Below are 26,370 nucleotides of genomic sequence, written 5' to 3' on the forward strand. Positions count from 1 at the left end.
TCCTCCGGAGATTCCTCTAGGAATTCCTCCGGAGATTTCTGTAGGAATTCCTCCGCAGATTTCTCCAGGAATCTCTTCGGAAATGCCTCCGGAGATCCTCCAGGTATTCTTCCAGAGATTCCTCCAGAAATTCCTCCGGGGATTCCTCCAGGAATTACTCCAGGGATTCCTCTAGGAATTTCTCCGGGGATTCCTTCAGGAATTTCTCCGGTTATTTCTCCTCAACACTTTTTGAAAGCATTATTTCGAAATAATCGCGTTAAAGGTGTCGCACTTTGCCTTGTCTTTATGGAGAGTGCACGCTACAATAGGCTGTAACTTTGGTTCTAGTGCTCCAATCTTTATGAAATTCTAGCTAGTATATTTTCAGATTATGCAATGAAAAACGTTAAATTTTTTGTGTATCCCCGTAAGGTATGCAACCCTTTAGGTGTTATTGACAAGCTGGCCAACGTTTTGTTATTTAGAATTCGAAAGTATCAAATCAATTGAGACGTTTTGCCATATTTCCTATTGTTTCAATGTTGCGTGGAATCCATTATAGTGACTCCACGTGTTCAATAGAGGGACAATTGATTTTATTGAATAAAACAAGGGTTTCTTCTTATTAATTAAAGCAAACCTAACAAAACACTATGTTAATTTTAACTATATAAATTGTTATTGAGCTTCTTGAATTTGTCCATTACTTATTCCATTCAAGCAACCAGACCTCTGCTACGGAGAAAAACTAATTTTCCTTTCCGCCATTAACACCACAAACTGACTGGAACAGTGTGCACACTTTTCTTTCCCAGGAATCAAGACCTCCCCACCACCCGGGGCTGCATTTTGCGGCTTTACCATTCCTGTTTGTTTGTCGAAGAACCGTCAAGTCGGCAAACCAAACACACAGCGACACAGCTCACCAGAGTTCACTCAAAATTAATTCATTTTCTCTTTTCTCAGACTCTTCCTGATGGTAGTCTACTCCAAAGTCGTATATGAAATTCCCTCTTTCCAGTGTTCCCATTCTTCCTCATAACCCCCACCCTGTTCGTTCGTTATCCTGGGTGGATTGTTGGCGGTAATTGAGGAGGGTGGAATTTTAAATTTTCCCAAATCGACAGGCGAACCACGAGTGAAGCACAGAACGGAAAATGTGTCACCATATTTTGTCGGGCTGTCGTCGAGCAAACCCGGTGACACGCTCGGGTTTGATGATCAATTGGGGCCACACGCAGTGTTGCCAGACGTTTCATAATTTTCATATCGCTGAAAAGCAACACTGGTCCCTGGAAAAATAACGGTGAAATCTTCTCAAAGCTTCTCATTTGCATTTGCATTGTTTGTCGTCTTGGGGAAAAGTAAAACCACACGACGAAGGCGATGACAGAGTTGATGGGAACGGGGTCGAGGAATGTGCTGCCGCCCGGTGGAAGGGCGATAATTTGAAAGTTATGTAAAACAGCTTTTCTTTCTACCAATAAACATTAATTTGATTATTTTATATGAGACTGGAGAAATTTACATTCGTTGGGAAATGGGGTTAAGTTTTCTGCTGCCACAGTGTTCGGTTTGAGAATCGTCCCACGGGAAGCATTCCTAAAGATGGATAATGATACCCATGGGAGTGAATCCTATTTGTTTTTCTTTAAACTAGAACGTATAGAATCACGAAAATGCTAGCATCATAAGGATGACTCCGGAAACAGGAAGAAGCAAACACATTCAGTGTGTAATTTCAAGGATGCATTAAGAAGTTTCAAATAATAGTCATTTCTAATGAAATTTTATTGCGATCGAACATAACAGCAGATATCTCAACCAAAACTTCAAACAGATTTTTTTTTCTAAAATTTGAACAAATTATGCATCAAAAGCTTGAAATCGAGATAAATATTAGTAAGGTTCAACGAAATCTTATTAAATATTTCTAGTTACCAATAAGTCTATTGAAATCATTCCATAACTACAAAATCCTCGTAGAATCTCGGGAAAAATTCCTGGATGAATAAGCTAGAAAGATGGGAATCCTAGCAAGAAAACTCCTGGAGGAATCCTGAGAGGAATTCCTGGAGGAATCCCGGAATGAATTCCTGAAGGAACCCAAAGGAATTCCTGGGGAAATCCCGAGAAGAATTCGTGGAGGAATCCCAAGAGGAATTCCTGGAGGAATTCCCGGGAGGAATTCCCGGAGGAATTCCTGGAGGAATTCCCGGAGGAATTCCTGGAGGAATTCCCGGAGGAATTCCTGGAGGAATCTCTGGAGGAATTCCTGGAGGAATCCCTGGAGGAATTCCTGGAGGAATCCCTGGAGGAGTTCCTGGAGGAATTTGCAGAGAAGTTCTTGGAGGAATTCCCGGAGGAATTCTTGGAGGAATTCCCGGAGGAATTCCCGAAAGAGTTCTCGGATAAATTCCTGGAGGAATTCCCGGAGGAATTCCTGGAGGAATTCCCGAAGGAATTCCAGGAGGAATACCCGGAGGAATTCCCGGAGGAATACCCGGAGGAATTCCCGGAGGAAATCCTGGAGGAACTCCCGGAGGAAATCCTGGAGGAATTCCCGGAGGAGTTCCTGGAGGAAATCCTGGAGGAATTCCTGGAGGAATTCCAGAAAGAATTCCTGGAAAAATTCAAGGAGGAATTCCTGGAGAAATTCAAAGAGGCATTCCTGGAGGCATTCCTGGAGGAATTCCTGGAAGAATTCCTGGAGAAATTCCCGGAGGAATTCCTGGAGGAAATCCTGGAGGAATTCCTGGAGAAATTCCAGGAGGAATTCCTGGAAAAATTCAAGGAGGAACTCCTGGAGGAATTTCACGAGAAATTCCCGGAAGAATTCCTGGAGAAATTCCCGGAGCAATTCCTGGAGGAATTCCCGGAGGAATTCCTAGAGGAATCTCCGGAGGAACTCCTGGAGGAATCTCCGGAGGAATTCCTGGAGGAACCCCCAGAGGAACTCCTGGATGAATCCCCGAAGGAACTCCCGGAGAAATCCCCGGTGGGAATTCCTGGAGGACCCAATTTGGAGCATTTTCCCTTAGTTTTCATAGGGTGACGCTAGAGCAAATCGTTTTATTGCTGTATCTTTTTTGTTTCAAATTTCTCGTCAAAGTCGCCCAAGAACCACTTTTAGACCTTCCAAAAACGCGCATTTTAGTGCGCTGAGAATGTTGCTACGTCATTCCGTTAAAAAGATATTGATGATTTTCTAGAAAAAAAATAGGCACTTTTCAAGTATTTTTCACTTGAGTTACAAAAATAACACCCCTCTATTTTTTTGATTTGTTTTATAACAACATTTATTCTTTTGAATGCGGACAAAAGATATTTTATATGTTTACCCCAACCCGTCGTAACATATTTGTAAGAATCTATGATTTTTTAGGAAAAACGCCTATAACTTTTGAACCAAAAGAGATAACGATCATCTCAGCGCACGAAACGACGCGTCTTCAAATGCTCTACAAGTGTTTCTTGGGCAACTTTGATGAAAAATCGAAACTGGAAAAGTTGACGCCAGAAAACCGGTTTTTCTTGAACCACCCTAAGCTTATTCAGAAAAATACCTCTAGATCGGTCAATTTTAAAGCTACATAAAAAGTGTCTTGGGGAAACTTGCTCAAAATTGATAGATCTACAACTATCCCGAAGAATGTATTCTGTTATTCTTGCAAATAAAAAAGTTTGCTTACCAATTTCTTTGAAAAAAATGAACCACCCTTATTTCCATGCACATTTTAAAGAGGGCCTTATTAATAGGGACAACTTTGTAGAAGACCATATTTGCTTAAAAACTCATTTGAAGGCGTTGAATGCATCTTTCCTCGTAAATCTGGTTCGTGGACTGTACAGGGAAGCTCACACGAAATGTATTAAGTAAAGGAGCATCAAATCAAGAAAGTACGAAGCGGGGTGATGGGAGAGGGGGTCAAGAATTGTCGAAATTAGCGCAACGTACCAAACGGATGCCCCCTAAGAGGTTGACAGATTTGTCTTGCAAAAACTTGACAGCTACAACATATTGTATCCCTCTTGAATGGTGACAAAACAAGGTAAAATTTACGTTGTTCGTTGTTCCGACAGTATTCTACATTGTTTGGATGTTGCTTGTATCCATGGCATCCGTGAAAGTGCCAAGAGATAAGAGCCGACACCACCTCTATGCCCGTAAACCCTCGTCAAAACTGATCTTGACCCGTGTTTATCTGTTTCCATGCTGCATTAGTCATAGCTAGTGTATAAGTATGGGGCCAGGACCAAGCCAAGTGCCGCCGCCGGTTGTTAACCTTATTATTGCACCATGGAATTACTAGACCGCACCTTCTCCCTCGCTTGCTTTCTGAAACCTAGGAATCTCCCACACGAGGACTGATAAAGTACCAGAAGAAGGGCGAATACGGGGTTCCTACCCACCCACCTCCACAAGGGATAACGGCAAATGGAAAGAAAATTAAAGCGAACACTTCAAACAGAAGCACGCTTTCTTCCCTCGTCGCCGTCGTAATCAAGAGCTTTATGAGCGCAAAGCCGAGGAGGAGGGCGAAAGGATGGATCAGAAATTAATCCCCACGCAATTTCTTTATATATTTTTTTTGCTTCCATCTTCTTGGGAGAATTACCCGAGAAATGCTAAGGCAACAAAATGTGTAATTGGAAATAGATCAGCTTTTCATCAGGGGGAAGGTATGCCGTTTGATGGCTTCCCGAAAAGGAGGATTACAATGAATCATCGCTGTGAGTGGCAATCAACCTGAATATTGAAATTGGATGGAAATGTCTCACTACTTATACATTCATTTAATATTCTGCATAACGTTTGCACTAAACAAAAGCTTAATACTTACTCATAAGCTGCTCATTATTATAGTTATCAATAAGAACATTTGAATATTGGTTATTTGGTAAAGCATATAAGAATGTTTGCTTGTTCTGAACGCCTCGACACCAAAATAAATAGAAGAAGAAACGTTCCGGAAATTCATAATCCAACTAATGAAAATATGTGTTATCCTACATATAATACACATTATTGCATAGTACTTGCCTAATGCAAGTTGACAAACTTCAACAGGAAGTCATTCCAGTCAACGACACTCGAACTAATTTCTCTCTTGCACAAAGTGCAAGATTTCCTCTCGCAAATAAATCACCATTCTGCTGTCCAACTTCGGCGCTAATTGGATAAGTTTCCATACGCCGAACATATTTTAATTACAAACTACAACTCCTAAGTGGCAAATCCCCTTTTCAATGCAGCCGTTTGTCAACAGATGTATGGATGTAGTCAGTTGAGTGTGTGTGCGCGTGTCTGTATGATTCTACCACAATATCAGCACCACTGGTCTGGTGCGTCACTTCCGGGCTGGACCGCCTGTTGGTTGTTAGCTGCTGGTCAGATGCTGTTGGTGGGTGGTCGCCATATCCACATTGTTGAACACAGTGGTGTATCTGTGAGGAGAGAATCAAAAGCTCAAGTTTGCTTTTCAGTAACTTGATCGAGCATTACAGTGACCATTTGGTTGACTTTTGAGACTGTGACGTTAGGCTTCTAGCTTGCTTAACTTATTTAATTGGCTACTCGCATCGTTGAATCTTAGCCGAATGATGAATCTTTCATTACTGGACTTGGTCCTGAGTCAATCGCTTCCAATCCCCCTGGAAGTTGAGAGCTCTTAGGTCCTCTTAAAAAACGCAACCTACATACCTACATTTATTTGCTCAACATCACACTAAAGACAAGACATAATCAACAATAGTACGCCACAATACTCGGTTTGTGGCTGCCGCTCTTCACCTAATCCGCCCATCGTGCTCTCTGTGCTGCGCGCCTTCTTGTGCCAACCAGATCAGTAGCAAACACCAGCTTGGCAGGGTTGTTATCCGGCATTCTTGCAACATGCCATGTCCTCCGTACACGCAAAAAAATCCGTTCCGATATACGTGAACTCCCAATCACGGCAACGAGAACAAACGGGAACTATGCATAGCAACGATAACAGCAATAAGAAATGTACACCGTGAACTAGATGTCACGGTATCGAGAACGCCCATATTGACAGCTGGAACTAGTTCCAGTTCACGGTGTATATTTGCTTGTTCTCATATTCTCGATTGATTGTTCACGTTTATCAGAACGGTTTTCTGAGCGTGTATCCTTCTAGCTTTGACCATCTTCTGGATGGTGGGTTCGCCGTAAAGTGCAGCGAGCTTGTGGTTCACCCTTCTGCGCCACACACCGTTCTCTTGCACACCCCCATTGTTCGTCCTTGGCACGCGTCGCTCGAAAACTCAGAGTGCTTGCAGGTTGTTCGGCAATGAACACAAGAATATTTAGGCACGAAGCACTGGATTCTATGGCACGGCAGTAGAGAAACGGGTTTCGGATTGGAAGAAATAACACTGGATCACTTTCACTACACTGAACACTTTATTTCTCTCATTGATACTATTTACACTTGGATTAGTTTCACTTCGCATTGTCCAAACCACGCGAACGCTTGTAACAGCTTCACTTTTGAATTTGAACTGACTCGCTACCGCGAAAGTGTCGCGTTTACAGTCATAGCACAACCATGGGTCACCCAGAATTATGGGTCAATTCCATTTGAATTGCATGGTGAACTGTCTGACTAATAATTGTGACAGAGTGACCAATAATTGTGCAATGACTATATAGCGATGACCTCCTGTTCGGGAATCACGTGGAATGTTCTACACGCGCGACGCATGTGGAACTAACCATCATCACCACGCTGCACAGTGGGATCATTCTGAAAAAAAGACGATCAAAACCTCTAAGAGCCGTTAGATGACATTTTAGCATATAGGTGTCTTTGGAAGATATGTTCAGAAAAATCTTCCCTATTTTTATGCATATTCACTGTATGGTAAAACTGTAGGGTGAACCCGAGCAAAACAATATTTTTTCAAAATAATTTTTTAGAGGGTGGATGTCTTCAGCAAAGTTGTAGAACAAGTAATTTCAAGTATCTTTGCTGAAGACACCATATAGCTTGGACTTTATTTTTAGGGAGAAAATATGAAAATTTTAAAAACAACCTCAAAATCAGTTTTTTGAACTTTTCCATGATCATATCGTAAAATTTTAACATGATATGTTCTACAAGTTTGTAGGTACTACTGGGATACACTATCTTACCGAAGACACCAACTCTGTAAAATTGAAAATTGCTCCAGTAAACCATTTTTTTTGAAATTTTTTCACTATTTTCACTATTGAATATTTTTTGAATAGGCACTTTTTGGCAGCCGTGCTATCAAAATTTCAATGCTTTATCATGTCCAGAATACACCAAAAGTGACTTAACAATCGTGTCTGATAAGGCACTTTGATTTCTGATGCTATTTAAATAGTCATTTTTCAAAGAAAATATTCACAAATTTCATACAAATCACTTAATACAAACTGAAAATTCACGAAAACTTTTCGACATTAATATTTGTTAATCAAAATTGTATTCTTGTTGAAATAGTCTACATTTCTAACACTGTGGTTGACTTTACATTGAATACCCGACAAAAAATATCGCTTTTTAAATTTTTAGATTAGTTAAAAACTTACTATTGAATATTTTTTAGTAGGCACTTTTTGGCAGCCGTGCTGTCAAAATTTCTATGGTTCATTATGTCCAGAAAAGACCAAAATTGACTTAACAATCGGGTCTGATAAGGCACTTTGATATCTGGAGCTATTTTAATAGTAATTTTTTAAGAAAATATTCACAAATCTCATACAACCCTTTCAATATTTTTTTTAGCTCATCCAAGTAGTAATTCTGAATAAAAACACAAGTTAAATAAATGTAGACTATTTCAACTGTTAGTGTCATTTATTTTAAACTACAAATTTTGAAAGAGGGAAAAGCCTCTTTGAGTGATTTCCTCATCTACGATATTTTTTTCAAAAAGGAACAAAACCTTTTTATCTTTTCAAAAAATTGTTATAATATAAGCTTAAAACTAAAGGCTCCTCCGGAAAAGTATCCATAATCGAGCCGTGATATTGATGCGGATTTGTCAAGGGATGGACCAAGGTAATATGTCTACGACGAAGGAATTTTGAAAATCATGGACAGGAATCGACCTAACGGACGCAGTTCTTGAAAACTGGAAAAAATAAATTTTAAAGAGTATCAAACAGCATAACCAATTTCAATAAAATATCTGTGAAGAATTTTCATCATGACGTAAGATTTACAACCTAGAATATCTCTAACAGATACTGGTTATTTCAATGTGATGTAACAATGTTTTACTCGTTTTATTTTATTTTTTTTTTATTATTTTCCACATTCATTATATTTTCGCCTTTTTAGTTTTTTAACCGAAGTTATAATGTTAACATAGCAAATGAAAAAAAAATGTTATCATTGTTTTAGTTGACTGATTAATGTATGTATTTTAACATAAACAAATGCATTGGGAATGACAATAAAAAAAGTAGATAAAAACACAGTTTTTAATTGGTGTTAAAAACTCATCTAAAAATTTAAATAGCGATATTTATGGTCGTATATTTAATGTAAAGTCAACCACAGTGTTAGAAATGTAGACTATTTCAACAAGAATACAATTTGGATTAACAAATATTAATGTCGAAAAGTTTTCGTGAGTTTTCAGTTTGTATTAATTGATTTGTATGAAATTTGTGAATATTTTCTTTAAAAAAAATACTATTAAAATAGCATCAGAAATCAAAGTGCCTTATCAGACCCGATTGTTAAGTCACTTTTGGTCTATTCTGGACATGATAAAGCATTGAAATTTTGATAGCACGGCTGCCAAAAAGTGCCTATTCAAAAAATATTCAATAGTGAAAATAGCGAAAAAAATTCAAAAAAATTGGTTTACTGGAGCAATTTTCAATTTTACAGAGTTGGTGTCTTCGGTAAGATAGTGTATTCCAGTAGTACCTACAAACTTGTAGAACATATCACGTTAAAATTTTACGATATAATCATGGAAAAGTTAAAAAAACTGATTTTGAGGTTGTGTTTTAAACTTTCATATTTTCTCCCAAAAAAAGAAGTCCAATCAATATGTTGTCTTCAGCAAAGATACTTGAAATTACTTGTTCTATAACTTTGCTGAAGACATCTACCCTCTAAAAAATTATTTTGAAAAAATATTTTTTTGCTCGGGTTCACCCTACAGTTTTACCATACAGTGAATATGCATAAAAATAGAAAAGATATTTCTGAACACATCTTCCAAAGGCATCTATATGCTAAAATGTCATCTAACGGCTCTTAGAGGTTTTGATCGTCTTTTTTCAGAATGATCCCACTGTGCGCTGGTCGCAGGACGACGAGAGTCGATGATGATGATGATGGCTGCAGCGGTGGCGTTCGCTGCTGCTCTCACGGTTAGTTCTCACGACCAGTCTTGTGCATTATCACCATCATAACACAAAAAAGCCGCAACATCAACATTGCCCTTCTTCCTCCGTCAACGCTACAGCCGACCGTCTCTATGTTGCTATCGAACACATTCGAGACGAACGCATTGATACGGTGGCTGCCGCCGCCACGCTCTTTCTCTGCAAATCTCTTGAGTAGCCAAACGCTTCTTAACCGTCGTTCCAACGCAGAGCTATGTCACTCACTGCTGGGTGACTCTCGTCTGAAAATACCAGGATAAGGGGCAATTTGTTAAGTAGTATTGCATGGCGCAGCAAACACAAACATAGCACGCCCTATGAATAGAATGCAAAGCGTAGAACAAAAACTCGCTTCGGTGTTTCATCGTGTGGTTCGAAAACAAGAGACGATCGCTGCTGTTGGATGTGGTTGACTCTGCATTTAACGAGGGTTGGCTTGAGTGGCTTTTGCGTGAATCGATTATGTTTTGATGGACTGCGTTTGTCGTATGAAGTGATGGTTAGAGTGAGTGTCATTCGACATTGACCATCCTGAAACTGCACAACCCTGCTCACGACACTCACTTTCTCGCTGCTGGTCACTGTGGTTCCGTCGCCTCGGGTGAGTGTGTGTGTGCATCGTGTTGATAATTGATGATGACTGGGGGCGCTGGTTGGAGTCAGTTCCTGTGCAGCCCTACATGCTGTTACCTTTCTTGATAGCGCATGTACGCGAATACAGGTCGTCCTCGAGCATGGTCCTTGTCTCGTGTCCGTAGAAGACCACTCATGGGACCACCAGTCTTATTAGCGTTTTGTACATGGTGCGTGAGTAAATCTTTTTAGACCGCAGCTTCTTCTGGAGCCCATTTTAGACCCGACTTCCGCTGATGATGTGCCTTTGAACTTCACGACTCACGTTGTTGTCAGCCGTCAGTAAGGATCTGAGATAGACGAATTCCTCTCAGTGCACAGTGTTTTATTTTGCCGATTTCGTGCGCTTTTTTAATAACGTTTCAACCGATGATTTAAGCGATTTAGTTTCTTCGGAGAAGTTTCTACTTTAGACAAGGCGCATCCTTTGACAGAAAGAGTTGAATGATCAATCCACCTATAAGTGAGATGAAAAAAATATTTTTTAAAAAAATTCAGATACCGTCGTTGGGGGTGAGAATGGGTCAAAAAGGGATACTCAAAGATTGTTTGTTAAATAACAAATGCAGTTGAAGTCGGAATAACTTTTTATTTGGTGTGCATACTCTTCTATGTGGTAATGATAATTTAGCAAGAAAATATCACATTATATGAATTGCTTACTAAACTACAAATGATTGAAAATTGACCCAATCTCACCCCTTAGAGGGGGTGAGAATGGGTCAAAGTATTCGAAATCGCCTATCTGAGAATATAAGTTTATTTTATTGATCAGATCTAGTAAACCTACTTAAAATACAATGTAACCATGACAAATAAAAACTTAGATAATTTTAAAAGATTATTAATCCACCTAAAAGGGCTAATACAACCGAAAAATGGTTGAAATTTGATAAAATAACGTTTATATTCTTCAGTTTGTATGTTGTATCACTATTTTTAGATACTATAATCATCCTTATTTAAAGTTTCAACTTCCATGAGAGGAGGGAGGGGCGCATTGAAAGATTGATCGAAAAAAAACATGATATTTTTAGTATACTGCATAAGAAATGTTTATCCAAATCCTCCGTTATAAACTCTTATGCACATGATCATTGGCCCCTGTATTGCCAAAGCAAATCACTCCATCTCAAGATAGAGGGTCGTTCAAATGTTATGTTACACACCATTTCAAATTATTAGACCCTCTCCCGCAATACAGTAATGTTCCGATTTTATCACGCCCTCCGCCCATCAGTCCTTTATTTTTCATTAATTAACTTTTACATTTGAGAACAAGTGTTTCCCCTCTTCATGAAGATGAATGTCGAAGGCGTGTTTTGCAACGTTAAAAATATTGATAATGCGTATACATTTTGAAAAATATTCTAAAGAATTTTTGAAAAGGGGCGTGATAAAATCGGAACAATACTGTAATATTTAAAGGATTTTTTTTATCAATTTTGTATGAGTCCTAGTACAACAGTAGACTTATTTTTCGTTCTTTAGTATTTTTATGTATTTTATGAATGATCCTTATATGCCACTCTTAATTCATAAAGTTCCAGTTAAATACTCAATAAGCAATCACGTATGTCGCATCTCGTTTGCTTTCCGACTTTGAAATGTAGAATTAGCATAAGTTAAAGTACACAGAAATAAAAACTAAAAAAAAAAAATTTCCGACATTGTGTTATGTGGTTATGTGGTTATGTGGTTTTATAGCCCCAGTATTTCCTGGATCCCACTACCGTCTGGTAGTTTCACGATATTTCCTTAAAATTTCAAAAAAAGTGGAGAAAAAGAACGCTATTTAGTCTATTTTGTGAGCTTACGATATTGCAGTACACTAAAGATTAGCTAATGATTAGGTGAGCCGTCTAAACGCATGGGTTTATTGTTATAAATAATTTTAGGCACTAAACGTAGGAACACACACTTGACACATCTTCGACATATTTTCGAAAAAAAAGTGCTTTTATGAAGATACGGTGAACATGGCACCACTCTAACGTCAAACGGGGACTTATAACAAGTTGAATTTTTAGTTAAGGTTATGTGCACTCAATAACTTGCTTGACCCAATCTCACCCCCATTCTTGATATTTTGACATAGGGTCGGAAATATTGAATTTTTAAATAAAAAGAGCGATGACAGCCCGCTTTTTTCGTTGCATCAACTAGGTAATACCTACAGATAACCACTTTTAAGAAAATGTATGGTTAGGTACTTGTGTGAAACATTACGAAGGGGAATTTTTTTTCAGAATGATTTACTAGTAGTTTCATCATATAAGTTTAGCCACAAATTTAACAAAAAACGATTATTGCTAAACATCTTATTCTGCATCATGACCTGTAAAAACATCTAGCTTTGAAATAATATAAAGTTTTCTATAAAAATTAGCGATAGTTGATGAGCTATTTCAAATTTTATGTTTCTCCGTTTTGACCCAATCTCACTCCCCAGACCCATTGTCACCCCCATCGACGGTAGACGTTTGATGTCTTCGGCAAAGTTGTGCAAAATGCAATTTTAAACAACTTTGTCATAGACGCCATAATGCTGAATCTCATACTTTACGAGATACATTGCGTTGCATGTGCTGTGCATGACCCCTAGACATCATATATTTCATCATAACATTTTAACGGGATTTTTTTAGATTTTTTGCGTCTTCTATAAAGTTATTTGAAATGTAAAAATACATGTTTTTGCTTAATGTCGAGAAACGCTAGCTTTTGAAACAACAAAGTTATTTACAAATTACTGGTTTTTATAGATTAAAAAAATATAGTTGTTTCATTATTCGAAACGGTTCTCTGCGCCATTTTGCGCCGAAAGCAGTTAGACGAGGACGAATTTCGCGCCAACTCGACCAGTGGTTGGCAACACCCTCTCAGAATCGAATGAAACTTGGTGGGCATAAAGACTAGGTTTTTATAAGCAACTTTGCATACTTAAATTTTCGAAAATTTTCAAGAGTAACATTTTAAGAGGGCCTAACTTTTTTTCGAAAATTTTTTTTAAATCGATGTAGCTCAAAAATGACAAGACCTATAGAAAAGTGTTGTATGGGAGACTTTTAGAGAATTGTCCAAGCTTTCATGAAAAAATATTTTAAAAATTCTTAATACATTTTTACACGCTAAAAAATGTATTTTTAAAATTAAAAGTCAATTTACAGAAAATGCCCACTTTTTTATGTTTTGAAATTTTTTTTCCAAGAAAGTCAATATTGTTGCCTAACTTTCCTCCATACATCACAAGATGGGCACTTTTAAGGAAAAAAAGTTTTTCTAACAAAAACTTTTTCATGTTATTTTTTTAGCGTGTTGCGCATTAACTCGTACAGGATGTATCAAGAATCCTTATACCCATTTAATAACACTCAATGGGCATTACAACTTTGTTTGATTGGGTGCCTTCTTTTTCTTGGCGTTACATCCCAACTGGAATAGAACCTGTTTCTCAGCTTGTTTTGATATCTGAATGCTTAAAACAGCATTCTGTTTGCTGAAATTGTATTATTGTGTGCCTAGAACCAGTGAACTAACATCATTATTAGAAGCGAATGATAAAGAATCGGTTTTATTTCAACAATGGCTAACCACTGATCGATGCAATTTGGAAACTATTACTAAGACTATAGACGAGTTTGTTCCGTATTTTGTAGAAAAAGTTGATAAGCTTATAACTCATGATTTCATTTATAAAGAACAATCTTCATTTTTGCGGGATAAAAAAGAATCTCTTAAACAGGGTGAAGTATTAACAATTTGTGACTTTTCAGAAAACTATTCATTTATCATTCAAAATTCAGCTCAAGGTTACCATTGGAATATTTTTCAAGCTACCATTCACCCCTTTGAAGTGTACTACAGAAAAGAAAATAAGTTGGAAAACTTGAGCTTTATAATAATATCTGAAGTACTTACACACGATACAACAGCAGTTCAGTTATTTATATCAAAACTGCTGGATTTCATTAAACAATCGATTGATTTCTCAAAAATTACTTTCATGTCAGATGGAGCAGCAGCTCATTATAAGAACAAAAAAAAATTTGCCAGTTTGTGCAGTTTTCGGTCCAATTATGGATTGGAAGCAGAATGGCACTTCTTCGCAACTTCACATGGCAAAGGTCCATGTGACGCTGTTGGAGGTACTCTCAAGCGAATGGCAAAACGAGCAAGTCTTGCTCGAGATTATGGAAACACAATCACAACTCCTCGAGAACTGTATGACTGGGCAGTTAAACAGTCAGATATACATATAACATAATTGAATTTCTGCTTTATTTCAAATGAACAATATGCAAAAATGACGGATGAACTTGAAGAGCTATACACATACAGTCACGTAAAAACAATACCTGGTACACAAAAATTTCATTCATTTGTGCCAATTTCTGAAAATCAAATTGAAGCGAAGAAGTTTTCGAATTCAAAAGATAATCCAAAAAAGTTTACTTTGTTTCAGATAGACTAAAGATCTAATATTCAAAAAACGTTACAATAGAATGTATAAAAGAAGGATGTATATATTGTAGAAAAGAAAATAATTGAATACACATATACATATGTACATATTTCATCAATACACAAGCGTTTTCATTGATATAAAACCCTAAAAGCAAATTTGTCTTGAGCCCTTTCCAATATCTAGCACGTTTTCAATGTCAAGCACGTTAAGATATTAAAAAAGTAGTGGAGCCCATTAAGTTTTAATGGATTGGCATTAGGATTCTGGATATATTACTGTACGAGTTTATGCACAACACGCAAAAAAAAAAAATAAAATGAAAAAGTTTTTTTTAGAATTTGTTTTCCTTAAAAGTGCCCATCTTGTGATGTATGGAGGAAAGTTAGGCAACTATATTGTCTTTCTTGGGAAAAAAAAATCAAAACATAAAAAAGTGGGCTTTTTCTGTAAATTGACTTTTAATTTTGAAAAGATATTTTTAGCGTGTAAAACATTTCTTTATATTTTTTAAATATGTTTTCTTGAAAGCTTGGACAATTCCCTAAAAGTCCCCCATACATCACTTTTTTGTACAACTTATCATATTCGAGTTATATTTTTTGTAAAAAAAACGGCTAATGCGCAACACGCTAAAAAAACTAACATGAAAAAGTTTTTGTTAGAAAAACTTTTTTTCCTTAAAAGTGCCCATCTTGTGATGTATGGAGGAAAGTTAGGCAACAATATTGGCTTTCTTGGAAAAAAATTTCAAAACATAAAAAAGTGGGCATTTTCTGTAAATTGACTTTTAATTTTAAAAATATATTTTTTAGCGTGTAAAAATGTATTTAGAATTTTTAAAATATTTTTTCATGAAAGCTTGGACAATTCTCTAAATGTCACTCATACATCACTTTTTTGTACATCTTATCATATTCGAGTTATTTTTTGTGAAAAAAAAAACGGTTAAAGAACTTTGACTCTTTTTAAATGTTAGTCTAGGTTAATTTTGAAAAAACAAAATACGCAAAGTTGCTTGAAAAGGTAAAGTTTTGAAACCTTCAAAATTTCATAACATTCTGAGGGGGTGCTGCCAACCCCGAAGACGAGTTGGTGCGAAATTCGTCCGAGTTAAAAGTTACTCTATGAATATCAGTAATTTTGTAAATAATTTTGTTATTTTAAAAGCTAGCGTTTTTCAAAGTTCAGCAAAAACATGTATTTTTACATTCCAAACAACTTTGTAAAAGACGCAAAAAATCTAAAAAATCACGTTAAAAGTTATGATGAAATATATGATTTCTAGGGGTCATGCACATACAACGCAATATATTTTGGAAAGTATAAGATTCAGCATTATGGCGTCTTTGACAAAGTTGTTCAAAACAAATTACATTTTGCACAACTTTGCCGAAGACATCAAACGTCTATCTGCATTTTTTGAAAAAATACTTTTTTCATCTCACTTATAGGTGGATTGATCATTCAACTCTTTATGTCAAAAAATGTGCCTTGTCTAAAGTAAAAACTTCTCCGAAGAAACTATATCATCGGTTGAAACGTTATTAAAAAAGCGCACGAAATCGGCAAAATAAAACACTGTGCAGTGTTGCAATAGTAGTTTACGCAACAAGGTGCAGAATGAAGATTTTTACAGCACGAGTCGTACATTTATCTAACGAGGCTTGCCGAGTTGGATAATTACGACGAGTGCTGTAAAAATCGAGTTCTGCACCGAGTTGCGTACAACGTTTTTCGCAATTTCATAAATTACCGCTTGAGGCTAGTTTTTAACAAAACTTTTCCATCAAACTGCACACTGATGTTCATAGCCTTGTTCAAGAAAATCTGATCATAACACAATTCATGTCACAATTTTTCAAAACTGCGTCCAGAAGGCATCAAGAAGTTGATCAAAACTGAAAACAGTGCTGTAATGGTTCATTACAGAACGCAAATCAGTGCTGTAATGAACCATTACCGCACTGTTTATTTGGTGTGGGAAATTAGGCCTTTTCCTGTCAGAATTGCGTGAGGTAAAACAGCCTATTACGATGAGAAATTGCAAAAAAAAAATCATCTCATTCATTTGAACTCTAACCAACAAATCTTTTCAGTAATTTTTCCTCCTAGTCATGTTCAAAACCATTTCATTCATTCAGAGCACCTATCAAATGAGAAGCGAATCCTTGTCAATTGAATAAATTGTCACTCGAATGAGTATTAGGGCACGAAACACGAATAACCCTGCAAAATTCCACCAGACTGAAAAAATATCGAATGTCGAGTCAAAGTCAGGTCAATTTTTATCGAATGTTGGACCACTGTTGGACCAACATCGAACAACTATTGGGTTTATGTTGGGTTTGGCGGCCAAAATAAAAATAGGTGAATGATAGGTTGATGTCGGGTTTGACGTCATCAATGATGGCAAAAGCTTTAAATCTACAACACCACAAATTTTGCTTCCAAGCTGGTGCTCAATCGAACGATAGTGCCTTGACTGAGGCTGGAGCTGATGCATGATCAGAGGCTAGTCAATTGATATTCCGATGGTAAATGGAAAAATTAGTGGTTACCTATCTCAATTTCAGCTTTAAATGTCGGTTGATACTGACACTTCGCAGCACTGATTTCATCCACCACCTCGAAGATGTCGTTACATTACTGCCCAGACAGATCCGGTCGTGTTCGGTTTCGCTTACAAGCATGTACTTTGTTTTTGAGGCATTCACCACCAGTCCGACCTTTGCTGCTTCGCGTTTCAGGCGGGTGTACTGCTCTGCCACCGTTTCAAGTGTTCTGGCAATAATGTCCATGTCGTCCGCAAAGCACACAAATTGACCGGATTTTGCGAAAATCGTTCCCCAACTGTTGTGCCCGGCTCGTCGCATCACACCTTCAGAGCGATGTTGATGAGTAGGCATGAGAGTCCGTCACCTTGTCGCAGTCTCTGACGAGATTCGAATGAACTGGATCGTTCTCCCGAAACTCCATATCGACACCAACATTTCAAAAGGGCGTAATTGCTTTTCGAGTCATCGCCTTCTTTTAAAGCTGTGGATCATGTATTATGTTTTCCATGTATTTCACAACAAGTACCAGATGGGAAAAACTCTCCTCTTTCCGACAATCACGGTGGTTTGAGTGTAAGGGAGGCAGTACGACCTACAGCTTTGAAAGAAGGTATTACTTTCAAATGCAGTTACGCCTTTTTGAAATGTAGGTGCCGATATGCAGTTTTGCCTACCGTCCATCGTTGCTTTAATCAGTCTAGCCAGCTTCCATAGCTCTGTGCGGTCGATACTGTCGCATGCCGCTTTGAAGTCGATGAACAGGCGATGCGTTAGGATCTGGAATACAAAGCATTTCTGGAAGGTTTGTCGTACGGTAAAGATCTGATCCGTTGTCAACCGGCCGTCTATGAAGATGGCTTGATAACCCCTACGAAGTTTTTCGTTTTAGGTGACAAACGACAGAAGATGATCTGGGATAGCACTTTGTAGGCAGCATTCAAAATAGTGATCACCCTGAAGTTCTCACATTCCAAATGGTCGCCTTTCTTGTGAATGGGGCAGATTACCCCTTCCTTCCACTCCTCCGGTAGCTGTTCTGTTTCCCTGATCCTGACTATCAGCCGGTGCAGACAGGTGGGCAACTTTTCTTTGCCCATCTTGATGAGTTCAACTGCGATACTATCCTTACCAGCTGCTTTGTTGATTTTGAGCTAATGGACGAAGTTATAAAGATTCTTGGATAAGGTTAAATTACCCGATAGCCAACTTTGAGCTGTTATATCTCCGGATTCAATGAACCTAATACAATGCAATTTTGATCATTTATGACTTAATGAGCTTTAAAAAACCATTGACTTAAATTAAAATTCTTAACACGGAAGAAAATTATAAGTTTTAGAATTTTTTTCTAATAAACACAAAACTATTCAAAGCTTCAACATCGTTTCAAAATTTAAGATGCAAATTATTGTTCATTTAATTTCTCTCTAATGGAATACATACTAAAAATAGACCAATTTACTAAAAAAATCGTGGATAAAAATAAAATCGCTATAACTTTTTATCTTGTTAAAAATTTTAAGTTAAGTCAAATGTATTCCAGTGTTCATTATATAAGTAATTAAAGGTCAAAATTTCATTGCAATCGATTCATTAAATCCGGAGATATAATAGCTGAAAGTTGGCTATCGGATAATTCTACCTTTTTCAAAAATCTTTATAACTTCATGGAAAATGATCCGAGTTTTCCCAAATTTGGACCACTGATACACAACTAGTTGATGAACTTACAGTAAAAATTTGAGTATATTCGATTTGGTAAGTTACAGCTAGTTGAAAATTTTTTGAAAAGTGAAAGTTGTGCCTGTCCCGATCATTTTGTCTATCCCCTGTATGAATATATTTAGATAATAAATAAGAATAACGTGAAAACTTTTGATTCTTTAAATTAATATTGTGCTGAATCCTTTCCTTTTTATTTTTCATTCCAGACATACTAGTGGACAGATGAAATTGAATTTATTCTTTGAAAGGTAAGTACAAAGGAAGGTTGCTATCAGAGATGGAAAATGATGAAGATTGCATCTGAGTAGAAACAAACCAAAACAAACATACTCGTGAACAACAGAGGCCCGAAAATATTCGACTTTTTTATTCGTGAGTAAACGAAGCTGGCAAGCACTCGCATGTGATTCGCGAAGCTTCGTGAGTTTGTTTGCATTTTGACAAAAACGCATTTAACGACTGGCAGTGCTGCTTTTCAGGAACAATGAAGCATAAAGCATTAGTTTATGTTGGAAAATCACTGGATTTGCTATTATAACCACAATAAAATGCACTTCCTGCACCTCCACTAGTTCTTCACGAATAAAAACTCATGAGTGTTTCTGTTTTTGTTTTGTGCTTACTCATGAAGCAGGCGGGTGCGAATAAACTCACATACAGTTTACTCTCGGAATGGTGAGTAATCCTTGTGTTGGCTTTACACTCGCTAATTGCTTCATGATGAGAGTAATTCCATCACTGGTTGCTATCAGGTTTGGTTTGCTCATGCCGCAAAAGTTCAGCTTATTGAACGCAATGGCCTAATTTCCCCTACAGGGGGAGAAAAAAAAATCAGGTTTGGTAGCGAGTCACTATTAAGTGATTTAGTTATTATTTTGGGGTCACTTTTTATAAAGTTTCTACTTTCAAGATTTATTATTGTTATTATTTGCTTTAGTTCAACCCTAGGCTAGTTAACCTGAGAATTTCCAAGATGCTTTAACAAGTATCGCTTTTTCCGTTGAAAAATAATTTATCAAATATATATTTATTAAATATCGATGTATCTTTTGCAAATGATTCGCGCGACTACATTCCTAACAAAAACAAATAAGCCCGTAGAGGATTTTTCCCACAAAAGTTTCGGGTCAAAATTCAGCAGTGAGAATGTTTATTAACTTAGAGAGTTATTGAGATAATTACAAACAAACTTACTTGGAAATATAGCTATTGAAATGCGACTGTATGGTTGATGACTACGCAGTCTTGGGATTTAAAAAAACGAATTGTTTTAATCACCCGACGTATCGGTACAGTGTCTTTGTCATTTCCCCCTGAGGAAGACACTATCCCCGTGTCGAAACGTCGGGTAAATAAAATAACTCGTTTTTAAATCCCAAAACTGCGTAGCCGTTAACCAAGATGGAAATAAATTTGCGGAGCTCTTGGAGATACACTTGACGGAATTTTCGTTGAAATCATTGTTGATAATCTTGAATGCCTTGAAATGTGTACACTCAATCCTCCATTAACCCTTATGTGGCCACAGGGTACCCGGGCACCCATTTAAAATACACGGTGTAGAAAAAAGCAAAAAGTTTGTCGGACACATAACGGTTAAGGTAATGAGTCAGGACTGCCTAAATAGATTTTTTACCTAAATGGATTTGAATATTACAAAGAAGTTTAAGAACGGAGAGTTGCCTGGAGATTTGAAGGGGTTAAACGGGGTTTCATAAGGCTTTCAAGGGAGTTTTGCAGAGTCTTAGTTTTCTTACATGGGATCCGATGGGGTTAAAGGGGATATCCATTTAGTACGTCACGCTTAAAATGGGAATTTCCAACCCCCCTCTCCCTTCGTACGGGTTTTTCCTATACTTAACACATTGCTTGTCACACTTTTCAGAACCCACCCTCCCCCTCTAAGAGTGACGTACTTTATGGAAGCCCCCATAGGAGGTTTTCGAATGCATTTCTTAAAGCTTCATATGATTTTAGGCGCGTTTCAGAGGCGTTTCGCCGGCGCCCAACAAACATTATTGTTGTACAACAGCTGAATAAGCCGCTCTTAAGCTTGATTTTGAAAATTTTGGCTGAATAAGCTGTTATTCAGATGTCATTGTTACCTGGGCGGTATGCTGACGTTTTCGGGGGTTTTGGAGGATCTCAGGCTCGTTACGTGGGGCCAGAGGGTATTTTTTTAGGGAGATTTCGAAGGCATTTCAGAACGCTTCAGATGATTTTTGGGGAGTTGCAGAGGCATTACGTAGGCGTTTTCGGAGGGGCTCATGGGTGTTACAGGAGGTTTTAAAGGGGGTTAAAGGGGGCTACAGTTTCTGATAATACATTTTGGATCACTGCTCTTAAGTGAGGGAGATTTCAGCGGTGCTTTAAAGCCTTCCATAAACGTTTCAGGCGGTATCAGAAGACATTCAAGACGTTCCAGACTGTTTCTGATTGTGGATCTGATGACCTACACTCAAGGGAGCTATTAGAGATTCTTAAAAAACATTGAACTTTTCAGCACAACTTAAACGACCACTTGTCAGCAAACGGTTGCAAGAGGCTGTGTAAGTATGCCTTTCATTCAATCATTCAAGCACACCATTTGCATGTGGAAAGTGGATTTGATTATCTATGCTCACAAAAGTTTAAGGGAATACTTAAACCACCACAAGCCCCCCCCCCCACCCCAAACCTAAAATTTGTGGAACAAATTTTCAGTATAAAGCGCTTTGCGACGAAAAAATTTTTCGGCTGCGACGCCATTTTCAAACTACGAATACAATTGCTCATTCTTCTTCTTTCTTCTTTATGGCTCTACGTTCCCACTGGAACTTGGCCTGCCTCACTTCAACTTAGTGTTCTTTGAGCACTTCCACAGTTATTAATTGAAGGGCTTTCTTTGCCTGCCATTGCATGAATTTGTATATTGTGTGGCAAGTACAATGATACACTATGCCCAGGGAGTCGAGAAAATTTTCCCGACCGGAACGGGAATCGAACCCGCCGTCTCCGGATTGGCGATCCATAGCCTTAACCACTAGGCTAACTGGAGACCCCACAATTGCTCATTACTCTTTACAAAATATAAGTGTCAAATCAAAAAAGATATTATTGACCGTTGAAAACCCCTCCCAGAGACAATTTCTGGCTACGCCACTGGTAGGTGACTATATGCCAAACAACTTTGTCGAAGACCGCAAAGTGATACGGCGCCTGTAAAATAAGTTATACCAAAGGCAAAGGGAGGGGCCTGAATCGTGCACCTCTTTAATTCCGGTCCTGTCTATGTGGGCCCTTTTACATCTAAATGCTTTTAATCGTTATGTGGCCGACAGGGTACGGCGTAGAAAAAAGCAAAAATTTTGTTGGACACATAACGGTTAAGCACAAGCTCGTTAGAATCCCAAGATGGCCGACAAAATAGCCGACTTTTGCACCTACTTACGATTTTGAGCGTACAAATCTCAATAAAAAAAATCTTTTTTAAGCTTATGACAAGTTAGCAAGAACAAAATAAAAATTACACTTTGTTAGAAGTTTACTTCTTGGGATTGATGCATCTGAGATTTTGGTACAACGTTGTACTGAGATTCCAAAATGCTTATCCTAAAAGCAATATATCATGGCTATCACAATTGCATTGAACATCCCTTCAGCAACCTCCTAAATACGGATACCACCTACGCCGTTTATCCTTATATCCTCCTTGCATGATATGTCCACATTTTGTGGGATTATAGTTGTAATCCATCAGTAGTTGTGCCGTCCACCCGCCTATAGTAGTTGTTGCTCTCCGACTCCCTCCATTCATACTGTGTAGTGTACATCCGGTTGCTCTTGCCGATGTCACATCGCAGTTGTTATTGTTGGTGCCAGGCCTTGTTGTTCCAATCGAGGGATAAACTTTCCTAAATGGCACTGATTAAACATGAAAATTTCTCGCAAAGCCAACCGCCTCTCATTCCCTCCCTCGTACGGCCACCGCATGCATGCATCCTAGCACCAACAACAACGAGTGCGACATGTCAGACGCAGAAAGTCGACCAGTTTGCTGTTGGTTGCAGTTGGGTTGGGAAGAGAGCTACCTTAGCTTGGGGTGAAATTGATCACTTTCGACCCGAAATGCAATTATTTTCTACGAGTTTACGATTCGAGGCTAGCACTGCTGCTCAAAATCATCTACTTTGCAGATGTAAATAATATACTTTGACCGATCAAATATCAATCTAAAAATATTTGTTCAACATTTGTTAAAGCAAGTTTTTAACTTTTACTCAATACTTATAAACATTTTATATTATAACAAAACATTCAGATTTACTATTGTTTAAGTTATTATGTAAATTTTTAAAACTTTTAACATAAGACTAGCCGAGGCCCATGGTGCAATTGGTCACACGTTTGCTTCATAAGCAGATGGTCATGGGTTCGATCCCAGCCCCGGCACTTTCGTCAGTTGCTCTTTCGCCCTGAGAGCAGCTGACACTGACCCTCTTCTGAGCCCATGGCTCAAATGTACCCGGATACTCGGACATCGGTGAACAGTAACTCATAATGGACCCCCAATCGGACTGGAAAACGGGAACAACCAACAGCCACACATCAACATCCTCGAGCTCATCATTATACCATGATAGGGTAGAAAATGAATGTGGCGCGATGGCAACCAGTTCGATATAGTAGAATTAGAATAGAATACATTTAGGCGCTGTACAAAGTTAAAGTGCAGCTTCCAATTGAAATCGCTCACGAAGTGCCCTAGTGGACAAAAGAGCTGGTCATTAGGTAAAGTGATTGAAGAATTTAAAAAATGAGACTAACATGCTTTATCAATACATATTTTGCACGTATACTTATAGTATAAGTTCTTGAAGTATGCTACGACTTAAGTCATATGTAGTAGCTAAACATTACGGTGGTTTGCGCTACTTGTGTACCAAAGGCCAACTTTTCCAACAACGATCGTCTCATAAGGACGACAATCAGGACGAGACGAGGCAAATGGCAGGGGATGATACTTTTACTGATGCTGACAAAACAACAGCAGTAATAGTCATCCGTCATCGTTGTTGGCTGATGGGTAGGCATCGTGGTTATAGGTACACGGGAAGTTCAGTGATGACCTCTCGATAATAATGGTCCTCTGCGGGGTCGCCTTCAGGGGGTTCATTGTTTGTTGGAGTGCAAAAGTTCGCTGAGCCATTCGAAGTGATTCCACCACAATCACAGGTCATAAATTGACTGCGCGATGCTCAGTTTGAGGGCTTATCTCCCGAGGCCGAACGAGCAACTTTGGCAGTTTATGCAAATGTGACAAATTTCTGCCCGGGCAGCATTTGCAGGGTCACATAACTTTTATTCATGCTAAATCGATGGGTATAAAATTCTGGAGCTGTTTATGTCTGTGAAAAGTAGAGACGAGATATGATTTGTGTTCATTCAAACACAAGCATCAGTTGCGAGTCTGTGAGATAAACGTTTGTAATTCCCAAAACAGTCAAAACAATATCAGACAGAAAGAAATAAAATTTACCTTCATGCAACACTCTCAAGAAGGGTGGAATCATTTTTCTGTTATAAAATAAAAAAAAGAAACCATTTGCACCATCACGGGAATTAAACACTGCATTTAAACCAGAATCCCATTTTTATTTCTCGTCAGACAGCTTTCATAATAGTTTGCCTTTAACCGCATACCATTGTTGTCCACGCTTCCGCCACTGGTCATTACATAGTGAGAAAGGTAGCTGGCAAAATTTCAACGGATTTATAAGGAAAATTCCATGAATTCGGTTGAACTCTTTTTTTTTAATATCCTATGGTTAGCTTTCAGACACATTCAAAAGAAAGTATCAGGAAAATGCTCACGAAAACCGTTACAAAAAAAAAACTGGCAAAATGAAAACCAAAAAAAAACTGAGAAAAATTCTTCACAATTTTGGAAAAGTTCAAAGCAAAAAAAAGGAATGTAATAGTTCTGCTGTCCTTATATCGTCAAAAAATACCGAACAGGTAATTTAGAATTGACTGTGTTTCAGGAATTTTGAGTGCTGGATAATCGATTTTACTGAGGCTCATGTATTAAAGTTACTGTATTGGATTATATATGGCTAAACTGAAATGACATTATAACTAATTTCTATTTTTTTTAAAGAAGTTTGTGGAAGAGTTATCAGAAAAACAATAAAAATTGCCCTGAGAATTATTAAGAAACTCTCATTTTACTTTCTTTTACTTTCTGGCTTGACGTTTTCATTAGAACTTGGCCTGCCTCTGTTAAGCTTAGTGTCATTTGAGCACATTCACAGTTGTTGATTTTAATGTACCTTCTTTGACCACCTTGACAAAAATTTGTACGCTTTGTGGCAAGCATAATGATAATCTATGACCAGGAAATCATCGGTCAATCAAGCTCAAGCTCAAGCATAATGATAATCTATGACCAGGAAATCGAGACCATTTCCCAACCGGACTTGGAATTGAACCCACTATCTCCGGATTGACCAACTGCAGTCCCAGGCTTGACAATATATTTTGGAAATCGATACCTTTGAACATATGCAATGTGGTTATTTTTTTTCTTTACCTGCGGGTTTGGACCGAAGGGTTTCAGATTTGCATTAAACTGTTTCCAAAGGCAGGGCTTAAGGATATATGAACAAAAAAAAAATGAAAAAAAGTCAGGGTCGCCTATTTTCTACTACTTACATTGAAAAGTCATAACTCAATAACGAAGCATCGTAGAAACAAAGTTTTTAATGAAAATGAAAGCAAATTTTCTCAGAATTAAAAAAAATGAACTGGAAAAAGTTATGCACAAAATGTTCCAAAGTTAAGAAAATTCGTAAATAAAAGCCGGAAAAACTATGCCCGAACTCGCAGAAATTTTTTATAATAAAATTTTTTTGAGGAGGATGTTTCATAAGCTTTAATCGCTGAAATTTTTGGAATGCACTTTTTTCGTTTTTGAGTTATGGCCAATTTTGTTGAAAAATATCCAAATGTACCATATACGCCTTTTCTTTGAAAAATCATAACTCAAGAACGAAGCATTGTAGAAACGAAGTGTTTTGATTGATTGATTTGTCTTTATTAGAGAGACTGTCACTAACGAAGTGTTTTTAGAAAATGAAAGCATTTTTTCAGGAATAAAAAAAAATTAGTGGAAAAAAATTTTCACCGTTGAGAAAATTCATAAAGAAAGGCCAAAAAAAAAAAAACTATGCCCGAACTCGCGGAAAGTTTTCAAAAAATATTTTTGAGAAGGTAATTTCATAAGCTTTGAATCATCCCATAGATTTCTTTAGAAATTCTTCCAGAAATTTCTTCCAGAAGGTCTTCAACGATTTTTTTTTCGGTAGTTCTTCTAGGAAATCTTCTACGGATTGCTTTGAAACTTCCTCTTAAATTTTCCACAAAATTTCTTCCTGAAAACCCTTAGAAGATTCTCCAGAATTCCTCTGCTTCCATATGCTTTCTCAATATATTCTTCTAGAAATCCGTACGAGAGTTCTTCCAGAAAGTCATCCAGGCATTCCTTCAGAAATGCTTTCAGCGAAAACTTTTGATAACCAACTTTCAGAATTCCTCCATAAAATTTTCCAGAGATTTCTTTAAAAAAA

At 37.6% G+C, this 26,370-nt stretch overlaps 1 protein-coding gene across 1 annotated transcript in view; it reads left to right on the forward strand.

Moving 5' to 3' along the window:
- The window catches only part of LOC109424037 (protein tincar-like), a 580,636-nt gene that overhangs the window by 252,141 nt on the left and 302,125 nt on the right, over positions 1-26,370 (forward strand). Inside the window, exon 5 of the mRNA XM_062843067.1 lies at positions 18,970-19,011. The gene's annotated coding sequence lies outside the window, so the exon portion shown is untranslated. The remainder of the gene's footprint in view (positions 1-18,969; positions 19,012-26,370) is intronic.

The sequence above is a fragment of the Aedes albopictus genome, chromosome 3, assembly GCF_035046485.1.
Source record: "Aedes albopictus strain Foshan chromosome 3, AalbF5, whole genome shotgun sequence".
Lineage (NCBI taxonomy): Eukaryota > Metazoa > Arthropoda > Insecta > Diptera > Culicidae > Aedes > Aedes albopictus.